Below are 13270 nucleotides of genomic sequence, written 5' to 3'. Positions count from 1 at the left end.
CGTAAAAATCCTTTTACCTCTTCTTTACAGCGAAATGTCTCGAAAACTCTACTCTACCACACGGCCACGTACCGTGAGTGTGGCAGCCGCGTGCATTCTCTGGGCATCATTTATGAGAGTCCTTTGTCACGGCGAAAAAACTGATGAAGGTCAAATGCAAAGGGGAAGAGTGAGAGTTAAGAAAGAGAAGTAGAAGTAGTAGTAGTAGTAGTAGAAATAAAACAAGTCAGTTGACTGGAGAGCATTACAAGTGGAAAATTGCGATATGTGTAAAAGTTTTTTTATATGTCAACCCTTGTGGTTCATGGTCTGCGGGACTTTGGCCATTCACTTACGTTATAAAATGGAAAGACATAGACCCGTTGTTTTGATGTTATGTTATTATATTGCAACCAGTTTCGGTGACTCATTCTACATTTTCAGACCTTAAATGGTGCTGTGGGGAGGGGGGGGGGGGTGGAGGGTGAACTCCAATCGTATATACGATCCCATTAGTGGCCTACATCTGTGACCTGGCTTCCGTAAAATACTGCAAAATACGCTTAATTGGTAGTCAGTGGCCGCAGACACAACATCACTCTTACAGTATTCTACGGAAACCAGTTCATAGATGTAGGCCACCGATGGGATTGTGTATACGATTGGAGTTCACCTCCTCAGCGCGAATTAAGAAGGCCTGAATATGAAGTACTGAATCTTCGAAACTGGCTGCAGTGCGATAAAATAACATCAAAACGACGGGTGTAAGTGTTTCATTTTATGACGTATAACAGTGACTCTGGAGGAGACTCGAACTGGAGTGTGCCGAGCAACAGACCTACTTTTGTCTACTACAGCGACGCTTGTTTCTTGTTTCCGGCTGCTAGATCGAGCTACTCTAGGTGTACTAAGTGAGCCAATGGAAGGAGAGTGTAAAACCTATATGTTGTGTTTGTTGTTTCGTTTGTTACGGCTTTGCGTTTATCGACAACAACACAATGAAAAAGTAATCGTGCTATTTTCGCAAGGAATAGGACTTTGGGCTATGTTGTCCCACGTTTACAATTGTATCATATTAAAAAAGAAATAGTGAAATGTGTACGCTTTATTTTAAAGTCATGATATCAGTAAACGAATATACCGACTAAGCACAGTCGAGGATTTAAAGAAAATGCCTGGGAGATGTCAGATGGTGAGGAGGAGGGGGAAAAGGGTAGAGGGGAAGACACGAAGTGGAAGTTTGCCGTTTGCGCCGCTCACTCTAGTTACGCCACTATTGACACTGTTCACGCCCTCTAAGCCTTTGCGACACACACGATCCCTCCACGTGCGGTCACTGCATCACTGTCAACAAAGAAACCGTTAATGAGCGGACTCACGTCAACACTTTCCACAGCTATCCCAGCGAAATAGTTTCTGATTCCTGCTGCCAAACCAGCTTTAACCCGTGAGGCACCGTTGAGTATGAACTCTAATACAGCTGACAACTACTCAGCAACAATCCAAAGGCACAAACAAATTTCAGGGTCTAAACTATAGAATGTAAATAAATAAAGCTAATACTTCCGTTTAACCTCCATCTCACTCTCTGCAACGTTCTAGACAACATCAGTAATGACAGAGTCTTCCGATAATAGTTTAAATGTATGAAGATCAGAGGCATCCCAAAATCAAGGATCCTAGTTCATACTGAAAAACTGGGGTTTATTCTCAGTGTAATAAATTACGGTAAGGTCTTTTCTTCTATCAGGTCCTCTTCCAGATAACTTTTAAGTACTGTACACTCATCTTTAAAAGTCAAAACTGCAGATCAGATATTACTGCAGCAGAAGTTGCACCTGGGCTCTGCCTTCGAAAGAATTTATTTGCTGGGCTCCCTTCTTCGCTCCACTAGCGACCATCGTTACGCCAGCTATGACTACATTCCAGTGTTCCTTAAACATTTAGAGCTCTTAGTCAGTCGGCGCTGTAGGTGCACAGTGCTTGTCTTGTTTCTCGCCCACCAGCATCGTCACTGACTCAGCTCCTACAGCTAATAACAACACAACACTCGTGAACCGATTTGTCAAGCTAACGACCCAAAAGGTACCCGTAAAGCCACGGGGAATACCCAATACTGTGAAACCAATTATCAGTTCCCCGCTATGCTCGGATTTGAGAGAAACTCCTCCACCCTCTCAGGGCAACTGCTGAGCTGTTCTAAACGCCTTCCGAGAACTCCGACCAGTCTAAATCTCCGTAGCGGTCTCCCACACCACAATCACATCAATTAAAATTGTCTTCCGGATACAAATCCGGATAGAATTGTTACTCATCTGCCCTGCAGTGTACAATGTTTCCAAAATATTTACATTCACAACTACTGAGAATACGGAACATTAAAGCACATGTATACGTCAGAGGTGAGAACCAAAACTGTACACTGCACTTTATCTATGTCTCCCTTCGTGTTTCTATTGGTTCATGAGTCAACATAGATCACTGCCAACGGTTATATCTGCTTCAAAGAATTGGGATATGTCTGGAGTTTTCTGATCTGATATTAAGCGTAAAATGACATTTTAATTTTTCGTACAAGGCTAGAATAAACAACATTGACCACAACTTCCTAGATTCACCATCTGGTGTTTTCCGTGGCTCTCGAGTTGTAAAGTCTAAACGATCACGAGGTATTATTGGCCTCGAGAACTGTCTGATGTTGTTGGGGTCACCTGATGCAAATCTTTCTAGCTGACGCCATTTCGGCGACTTCCGAGTCTTGCCCATTAAGACGAGACGGTATGATTTGGACAACAGAAGCATCCAGACTCCGAGCGAAGCCAATATCTGCCCCGGCAGGAAATCGAACCTGAGACCACGCGGCGTCTATCCTCCCCAAGTATCTCCATCCCTGCGTCGCTACATCCACTTGCACCTACGTACAGCAGTCAGGCTGATTCGCACTCTACAACATATCACCCTCACACTTATTTCCGTAGACTTGGTGCCTCAGGAAGTGGCCTATCAACTTATATCGTATTCTAGTGCAGTTGCGGCATAATTATCTTTTCTATTGGATCAGAATCAGCATCTCTTTTTAGTAATGTGATTTAATAATCTGATACACTCATCTAACCTACAGCAGACTAGTGAAACAACAGATTTCGAAAGCTTCTATTCTCTTCTTGTAACCGAGATCACATAACTAATGAGGAGATATTGAATAGAATTGGGGAGAAGAGGAGTTTGTGGCACAACTTGACAAGAAGAAGGGACCGGTTGGTAGGACATGTTCTGAGGCATCAAGGGATCACAAATTTAGCATTGGACGGCAGCGTGGAGGATAAAAATCGTAGAGCAAGAGATGAATACACTAAGCAGATTCAGAAGGATGTAGGTTGCAGTAAGTACTGGGAGATGAAGAAGCTTGCACAGGATAGAGTAGCATGGAGAGCTGCATCAAACCAGTCTCAGGACTGAAGACCACAACAACAACAACAACAACCGAGCACACTGGACTCGCATTCGGGAGGACGACGGTTCAATCCCGCGTCTGGCAATCCTGATTTAGGTTTTCCGTGATATGCCGGGATGGTTCCTATGAAAGGGCACAGCCGACGTCCTTCCCCGTCCTTCCCTAATCAGATGAGACCGATGACCTCGCTGTCTGGTCTCCTCCCCAACACAACTCCCCCTTCCCCCACCCAAACCTCTTTTTTTCTTTAATGTCACGCACGTCCCACTCCTTATTAGGCTCCTCTAAGTACTTTCAAAAAGACTTCCTGAAACAAGATTTTACATTCTGTGTTCGTACACTGTACCCACCTGCCAAAGGCCTAAACAGCCATCTCCTGCAGCTCGGACCGTTGCGAGACGTGCAGGAAGAGAGTTAGTGAGGTTCTGGAAGGTCCGGGAAGGGAGTGGAGCCATGGCGACTCCAGTGCTGTGACCAGCTACGCTATGTTCCTTGGTTTACGATTCGTGGTGCGAACAGACCAGTCAAGATGGTTCCACAGATTCTCAATCGGGTTCTAATATGGGAAGTTTTGAGGCCAGATGAGTACAGTAAAATCCTGGTTCTTCTCGAACGAAGCCTGGTGGCTTTGTGACTCGTTGCCTTGTCCTGCTGGTAGATACCATCATGTCGAGGAAAAACAAACTGCATGCAGGGCTGGGCGTGATCCCCAAGGATAGATGCATACGTGCGTTGCTCCATTGTACCTTCCACAAAGACGAGGTAACTCAGGAAATGTCACGAAAATATGGCGACAGAAGACTGATTTATATTATTTGGGAAAACTGGGAAAAGTAAAGCAGTGAGTAACATAAATGAGGTGCAGCTTGTATACGACACTAATTTATTAGGTTTGGAGATGATATGGCATGTCTTTAATGTACGAGGGTCACTCCAAAAGAAATGCACACTACTTTTGTAAAAATACAGTTTTCATTCTGCATGTGTGAAAGTCTTACAGTGTGTAGATACATCCTCCCTGTTTGTTTTCAAACTTAGTTCAACCTGTTCCCGTGAGTGGCGCCGTCACAGCATGACTTCAAGGTGGCTGCTACACTTGTTCGTTAGAAGCAACGTGCTGACATAGAATTCCTGTGCTGTAAACGAGACAGCGGGAAACAGCCGCAAGAGGTTGAATAAGGTGTATGGAGATGCTGCTGTCGATCGCAGTACAGTTAGTCGGTGGGCAAGCAGGTTACGTGATGAAAGCGGGCACGGCAATATTGAGGATTGTCCTCGCAGCGGCAGGCCTCGTTCTGCACACACTTCAGACTATGTGCAGAGATTTAACGAATTGGTGACTGCTGACAGACGCATCACAGTGAACGAACTGTCACGCTACGTTGGAATAGGGGAAGGAAGTGTTTGCAGAATACTGAAAGTGTTGGCGTTAAAAAACGTTTGTGCCAGGTGGGTTTCCAGGATATTGACAGTGGCTTACAAAGAAACAAGAAAAACGGTATGCAGCGAAATTTAGGAACAGTACGACAATGGTGGGGATGAATTTCTTGGAAGAATTGTGACAGATGATGAAACATGGCTCCATCATTTTTCACAAGAGGCGAAGAGGCAATCAATGGAGTGGCACCATGCAAATTCACCCAAGAAAAAAAATTCAAAACCACACTTTCTGGTGGAAAAGTTATGGCTAAGTTGTTTTTCGATTCCGAAGGACTCTTTCTTGGGGGCATCATGCCAAGTGGAACCACCATAAATTCTGATGCATATGTGACGACACTGAAGAAACTTCAAGCTCGACTGAGTCGTGTTCGACCACATCGGGAAAAACAGGATGTTTTGCTGTTGCGCGACAATGCTCGGCCACATGTCAGTCAAAGAACCATGGAAGCGATCACAAAACTAGGATGAACAACACTGAAACACCCGCCATACAGTCCTGACCTGGCTCAATGTGACTATCATCTCTTTGGGAAACTGAAAGACTCTCTTCGTGGAACAAGGTTTGAAGATGATGACTCCCTTGTGCACGCTGCCAAACAGTGGCTGCAGAATTTTACCGTGTGAGTATACAGGGGCTGGTTCCAAGATGGCGTAAGGCAGTTGAGAGGGATGGAAATTATGTGGAGAAATGAAAATATTGTTCCTAAAGGATGTATCTACGCACTGTAAAATTTTCAAACATGTAGTAATAGAACATGGATTTTTAAAAAAATAGTGTGCATTTCTTTTGGAGAGACCCTCGTGCGTTTTACTTGACACTGTGTGTCGAAGGGTACGTCTGCTACCACTGTCTATTCTCCTCTTCATTGTTTCATTCGCAAATACCGCATGGGAAGAATGTCGGTAAACAACCAAAATAAAATAAAATAAATCTTGTAGGGAGCAATAAGGACATAATGATAGATCTGAAAAGAAGTTAATTAACAACGCAGTAATGTGCCAGTTTACTACTGCCCACCCCTCTACCAAGTTTGTAGGTAAGCTCACCTGACAAAAAATTAGTCTCTCTAGAGAAAACATTACAAGCATCGTTTATTACTGCTGTATATGATGAAGCCTGAATTCGCTTAGGAAGTGAGTCCAAAAGATTGTGCAGGTACGTCGCATTCACGATAAGCCACTCGCTGGGGATCTCATCGCGCAATTCCACCAAATTGTGTTGACGCCGATGGCATGTTAACCGCTGTTCCAACATGTCTCACAGACTTTCAGTGATTATGCAGGCCACACGAGATGTTATCGCAAGAGGGAGTGTTGAGGAAACCAGTTACATATTCTTCCAGCTCGATGAACTTTGCTGTCGTCCTGTTTGTGCCAATCCAAACAACTTAACGTCAGGAGAGGTGGTCACTGTTCCGGCGCCGGCCGCTATGGCCGAGCAGTTCTAGGCGCTTCAGTTCAGACCCACGTTGCTGGTACGGTCGCAGCTTCGAGTCCTGTCTCGGGCATGCATGTGTGTGATGTCCTTAGGTTAGTTAGGTTTAAGTAGTTCTAAGTTCTAGGGGACTGATGACCTCAGATGTTAAATCCCATAGTGCTCAGAGCCATTTGAACCCAATCTTGAATGGGTTGAACAATCTGAGTGCAGAATATGAACTGAGGGTAAATCGAAGAAGGACGAAAGTAATGAGAAGAGGCAGAAATGAGAACAGCGAGAAAGTTAACATCAGGGTTCATGGTCACGAAGTAGATGAAGTTAAGGAGTTCTGCTACCTAGACACCAAAATAACCAATGACGGACGGAGCAAAGAAGGCATCAAAAACAGACTAGCACTAGCAAAAAGGGCATTCCCAGCCAAGAGAAATCTACTGGTATCAAACATAGGCCTTAGTCTGAGGAAGACATCATTAATAATTTCCGTTCGGAGCACAGCATTGTCTGGTTGTGTAACACGGACTGTGTGAAAACCGGGACAGAAGTGAGTCGAAGCATTTGAGATGTGGTGCAACAGTCGAATGTTGAAAGTTAGGTGGGCTGATAAGGTGAGAAATGAGGAGGTTCTGCACAGAATCGGAGAGGAACTTGTGGAAAACGATGACAAGAAGAAGGGACAGGATGATAGGACATCTGTTAAGACAAAAGGGAATGACTTCCATGGCACTAGCGAGAGCTGTAGAGGATAAAAACTGTAGAGGAAAACAGAGACTGAAACACATCCAGCAAGTAATTGAGGACGTAAATTGCAGGTGCTACTCTTAGATGAAGAGGTTGACACAATAGAGGAAATCGTGGTTGGCCGCATGAAACCATTCTGAAGACTGATGACTGAAAAATAAAAAAAGCATTTTTCCATCAATTTGTGTCACATGCGTATCTGAAAATAAACTACTACAATTAATGTAGGGCCAGGAAGTATATGAATGACTCGGATAATCACCTAGTTGAAACAGGTATCTACAAACTGGCTAGGCGTTAATAATAAGAACCAATTTTATACTGTCAGACGAAGGTGTCAGTTTAACTCGTGTTAATGCGCCTGTAATTATCTGTCACAGCACTACATTTCTGGATGAGAAAATCATACTTTTCTTGAAACTGGAAATACTGCATGAGAAAATAACGGTATGTCGTTAGAGACGGAACGTTCCCTCAGGACGGGGTGGAGAAGGCAAGATTAGTGGCTGTTGGGAGAACTATCTTGGAGACCCCTAATATGAGTTATCCACATTTGTCATACTAAGTGTCGCGAGAACAATGTTGCCTTTATTCCAGCGATTCCCACTGAAGTTTCCTGAGCATTTCTGTTATACTTTTGTGTCGCAAAACCCACGTTTTACGACATTCCTCTCACTTTTTGACTTCATTTGACGTCTTCCTTCAAGCTGACATAACTGAATACGTCACACTAAAGAGTGAAACCTTACAGTTTCGTCCGTCTCGTCCAGAACTCTTCAAACATACCGTAGTCCCCTTTTCAGCATCCCTATTACTAATCTTACAAGTTCGCTCCATTTTATATCGTTTCGCAGTGCTATTCCTAGATGCTTAATCGATGTCACATGCTCCTGTCGTCGACTGCAATAATACGACTGTAGCACAATATACGTATGTGACAAAGCCCAGTAACTTTGCCTCTACAAAGTGCATTTGAACCATATTCACAAAGAGATGCGTTTGTTTCAAACCAGATTGTACGGTTAAGAGCTTCGTGCCTGCAGTTTGAATATGTCAAAAAGTTCACTCTGTCCTTTTATGGCACGACATTATACTAAACAAGTATTTTCCTGTCCGCCTCTTACGCTAGACAAATGGTTCCTTAATTCTTGAAAAACGCAAATAAGTTATTTGTTTTTATCCTATCATGCGTCCAGTTTCTTAATATTTATTGTGTTTGTATTGAACTTCCTCCTTACAGTCGTCTTGACAGAGCTAAACTATCTTGGTCTTTATTAAAGAAATTTCCCACGCGTTCTTGGATTGACATAGCTGATAACCAAGAAAGTGCTTTAGCTTTGTCGTTTTGTATACTTTCCTGGGAACATGACGTCATTGATTCTCAACTATCAAGCTGTAGATTCGCAATCTGTCTGCTACGATTTAGTTCGATACTTCCATAATGGCAACAGGGTAATCCTTTGTAACTCCTATAACCAATTTGATTTTTAGCACTGTAGTTTGCGTTTTTATGTCTAGATGCATTGTTGTTGTTGTTGTGGTCTTCAGTCCTGAGACTGGTTTGATGCAGCTCTCCATGCTGCTCTATCCTGTGCAAGCTTCTTCCTCTCCCAGTACCTACTGCAGCCTACATCCTTCTGAATCTGCTTAGTGTATTCATCTCTTGGCCTCCCTCTACGATTTTTACCCTCCATGCTGCCCTCCAATACTAAATTGGTGATCCCCCGATGTCTCAGAACATGTCCTTCCAACCGATCCCTTCTTCTAGTCAAGTTGTGCCACAAGCTCCTCTTCTCCCCAATTCTATTCAATACCTCCTCATTAGTTATGTGACCTACCCATCTAATCTTCAGCATTCTTCTGTAGCACCACATTTCAAAAGCTTCTATTCTCTTCTTGTCCAAACTATTTATCGTCCACGTTTCACTTCCATACATGGCTACACTCCATACAAATACTTTCAGAAACGACTTCGTAACATTTAAATCTATACTCGATGTTAACAAATTTCTCTTCTTCAGAAACGCTTTCCTTGCCATTGCCAGTCTACATTTTATATCTTCTCTACTTCTACCATCATCAGTTATTTTGCTCCCCAAATAACAAAACTCCCTTACTACTTTAAGTGTCTCATTTCCTAATCTATTTCCCTCAGCATCACCCGACTTAATTCGATTACATTCCATTATCCTCGTTTTGCTTTTGTTGATGATCATCTTATACCCTCTTTTCAAGACACTGTCCATTCCGTTCAACTGCTCTTCCAAGTCCTTTGCTGTCTCTGACAGAATTACAATGTCATCGGCGAACCTCAATGTTTTTGTTTCTTCTCCATGGATTTTAATACCTACTCCGAACTTTTCTTTTGTTTCCTTTACTGCTTGCTCAATATACAGATTGAATAACATCGGGGATAGGCTACAACCCTGTCTCACTCCCTTCCTAACGACTGCTTGCCTTTCATACCCCTCGACTCTTATAACTGCCATCTGCTTTCTGTACAAATTGTAAACAGCCTTTCGCTCCCTGTATTTTACCCCTGCCACCTTCAGAATTTGAAAGAGAGTATTCCAATCAACGTTGTCAAAAGCTTTCTCTAAGTCTACATATGCTAGAAACGTAGGTTTGTCTTTCCCTAATCTTTCCTCTAAGATAAGTCGTAAGGTCAGTATTCCCTCACGTCTTCCTCGGGGTTTGTCTTTCCCTAATCTTTCCTCTAAGATAAGTCGTAAGGTCAGTACTCCCTCACGTGTTCCAACATTTCTACGGAATCCAAATTGATCTTCGCCGAGGTTGGCTTCTATTATTAGATACATTACCGGGTGATATTTTATGCAGCGAATAATTCGTACTCGGATTATTATTATAAGCTTCCTATTTCTAAAACTGAAATAAAATGCTTGGATAATGAAGCCCCGTGGTATGTGTCTGTGACGCGGTTAATACAAGCACGTTCTCAAAGCTGTAGTTTTTTTTCTGAGAACTAGTTGAAGTTTTTATGAATTTTCTGGCCTTGTGGGAATCGGTTTATTTGACACACGGACTGTCAGAGTTATACACTCGGAGGTATCATAGCCGTTAGAGATGAAACACTAGGTCAGTCGCACGTGCATGGGGAAGACAGTAGTCCATGATGTTGTTGACCTTTCCGTCAATCGACTAAAACGATTCCGAGTGAGAGCTAATTCAAATGGCTCTGAGCACTATGGGACTTAACAGCTACGGTCATCAGTCCCCTAGAACTTAGAACTACTTAAACCTAACTAACCTAAGGACATCACACAACACCCAGTCATCACGAGGCAGAGAAAATCCCTGACCCCGCCGGGAATCGAACCCGGGAACCCGGGCGCGGGAAGCGAGAACGCTACCGCACGACCACGAGCTGCGGACAGAGAGAGTGAGAGCGATAAACCAAACCCAGGGTAATCGGATAGTAACTTTGAACCACGACTCTCCCGAATACAAATTCTTACATCTGCGTCTTGTCGCTGAGTTCGTGTGTGTGTTCGTTTGTGTGTGTCTGTGTGCGATTACATCAAATAGAATAGAGAAGAACAGATAGCAAAACATTCAAACAGACGCAAAGTAGGGAAGATTAAGATGTAACGGTTGACGATGAATTCGTAAGTGACGGAATACAAGCGACTTCGAAATTAAGGTATAGTTGGAGTGCTGAGTGCCTTTCAGTGGTGAGGGTGGGGGGGGGGGGGGACATTTCTGTGAAGAGGAAAAGGAAACGAGGATGGACGAACGATTCTACGGAATCCAAATTGATCTTCCCCAAGGTCCGCTTCTACTAGTTTTTCCATTCGTCTGTAAAGAAGTCGCGTTAGTATTTTGCAGCTGTGACTTATTAAACTGATAGTTCGGTAATTTTCACATCTGTCGACACCTGCTTTCTTTGGGATTGGAATAATTATATTCTTCTTGAAGTTTGTGGCTATTTCGCCTGTCTCATACATCTTGCTCACCAGATGGTAGAGTTTTGTCATGACTGGCCCTCCCAAGGCCATCAGCAGTTCTAATGGAATGTTGTCTACTCCCGGGGCCTTGTTTCGACTCAGGTCTTTCAGTGCTCTGTCAAACTCTTCACGCAGTATCTTATCTCCCATTTCATCTTCATCTACATCCTCTTCCATTTCCATAATATTGTCCTCAAGTACATCGCCCTTGTATAAACCCTCTATATACTCCTTCCACCTTTCTGCCTTCCCTTCTTTGCTTAGAACTGGGTTGCCATCTGAGCTCTTGATATTCATATATACAAGTGGTTCTCTTCTCTCCAAAGGTCTCTTTAATTTTCCTGTAGGCAGTATCTACCTTACCCCTAGTGAGACAAGCCTCTACATCCTTACATTTGTCCTCTAGCCATCCCTGCTTAGCCATTTTGCACTTCCTGTCGATCTCATTTTTGAGACGTTTGTATTCCTTTTTGCCTGCTTCATTTACTGCATTTTTATATTTTCTCCTTTCATCAATTAAATTCAATATTTCTTCTGTTACCCAAGGATTTCTATTATCCCTCGTCTTTTTACCTACTTGATCCTCTGCTGCCTTCACTACTTCATCCCTCAGAGCTACCCATTCTTCTTCTACTGTATTTCCTTCCCCCATTCCTGTCAATTGTTCCCTTATGCTCTGTCTGGTCTGTGTTGAGCAGTAATTCCGTAAGATTAAAACTATGTGCACGTTGATTCTTGCGGAGAAGAAACCTGCAAAGAGCCACAGTTAATAATGCTATTCGTTCATATAAATAGATTCGTTACCGGTTTGGGACCAACAGGTTCATCATCAGATGGCTGTTCACGCTCAGATACACTTTTGCTGTTGTTTACGTTAGTTTTCACTTTTGATTTGCCGTTGTGGGGGAAATTCCTTAGCGCGGCGGCGCCGTCGAAAATGCTGACTGCTTGTGTTCAAATAGTAGCGAAAACCATGTGAAGCACACAGGGTAGATCACTACACGCAAATCAAGAAGTTTCGCCACATGGAAAGCTGTACGTATACAGATTCCATTTCTGTTAAAAGAAATTGGTAGTATTAAATATGTACATAAGAACTTCACAAACATCTGTGGTCATCAGTCCCCTAGAACTTACAACTACTTAAACCTAACTAACCTAAGGACAGCACACAACACCCAGTCATTGGGTCAAGTGTCCAAACTTCCCCGCAGACACAGTTCTGCTGCGTTACGGATAACAGGTGCACCACACAGTGTGCGAATGAAATGACGCAGCAACTGGGAACGTACACCAAAGACGAAGTACACAAGACAGTACGATTCCTGTGGGCAGAACGTGTAAACTGTGCATAAATACACCGTGAAATTCTGGCGATGTATGGATGACATGCGATGTCGCGTTCAGACGTAGCGAAATGGTGGCAACTAGCCTGCACAGACGTAGATGTTGCTGATCGGGAAGCAATGTCATCGATATTGACGACAGTCGATGACGTTCAGTGAATCATTTCGTCAAACTGGATGAGCATATGAGGGGAATGAGATTTTTCAACGATGGAGACATGTACACAGCGGTTCTCGAATGGCTTCCAGGCCGAGGAGCGGGTTTCTACTGTCGAGAAAAAAAATGGACGATTCGTTCTGACCGTTTTTTTCAGAGACTTGGTGACTATGTTGAAAAATAGTGTAATGTTTCTGTGTCACAGTGATGTGCAGTCTTCAATAATAATTTCTCGGCCTGCTGTAATATTGCGTAGCTTACTTTTCAATGCCCCCGCGTACTTTCCAAAGCTCACAGAAACTGTTCTGCATACGCTGCGGGACTGCACTCTCTGGAGAAAGGATACTGCGAGAGAAATGGCTTAGCCATAGCGTAGGGGATTGCTCGCAGAAGTAATCTTTCACTCTACAGAGAGTTGCACTGTTTTTTAGTTTCCTAGCAGATTAAAACAGCTATACAAACCCCAGGTTGTAGCTAAGCCTCCGAAATATCTTTCTTTTCGCAACTCCTAGTTCATCTAGGTATGCAGGACACGTTTTATGAATTTTACAAAGTAGGAAACATATATTGCCGGAAGGAAAGCTATTAGTGCGTCGTGAACCACTTATACCACCAGTCGGTTATAGCACCGCTAGCGCACGGCGAAGTACCGCGTTCGAATTTCAACCCAGAGCACAGGTTTAATCTGCCGAGGAGTTTCGAACCAACGCACATTCCGCAGCAGAGTTCTTTTTCCCCCTGGGTACACAAATG

This window comes from Schistocerca americana, chromosome 4, assembly GCF_021461395.2.
Source record: "Schistocerca americana isolate TAMUIC-IGC-003095 chromosome 4, iqSchAmer2.1, whole genome shotgun sequence".
In the NCBI taxonomy this organism is placed as follows: Eukaryota; Metazoa; Arthropoda; class Insecta; order Orthoptera; family Acrididae; genus Schistocerca; species Schistocerca americana.
This window is presented reverse-complemented; position numbering follows the sequence as displayed.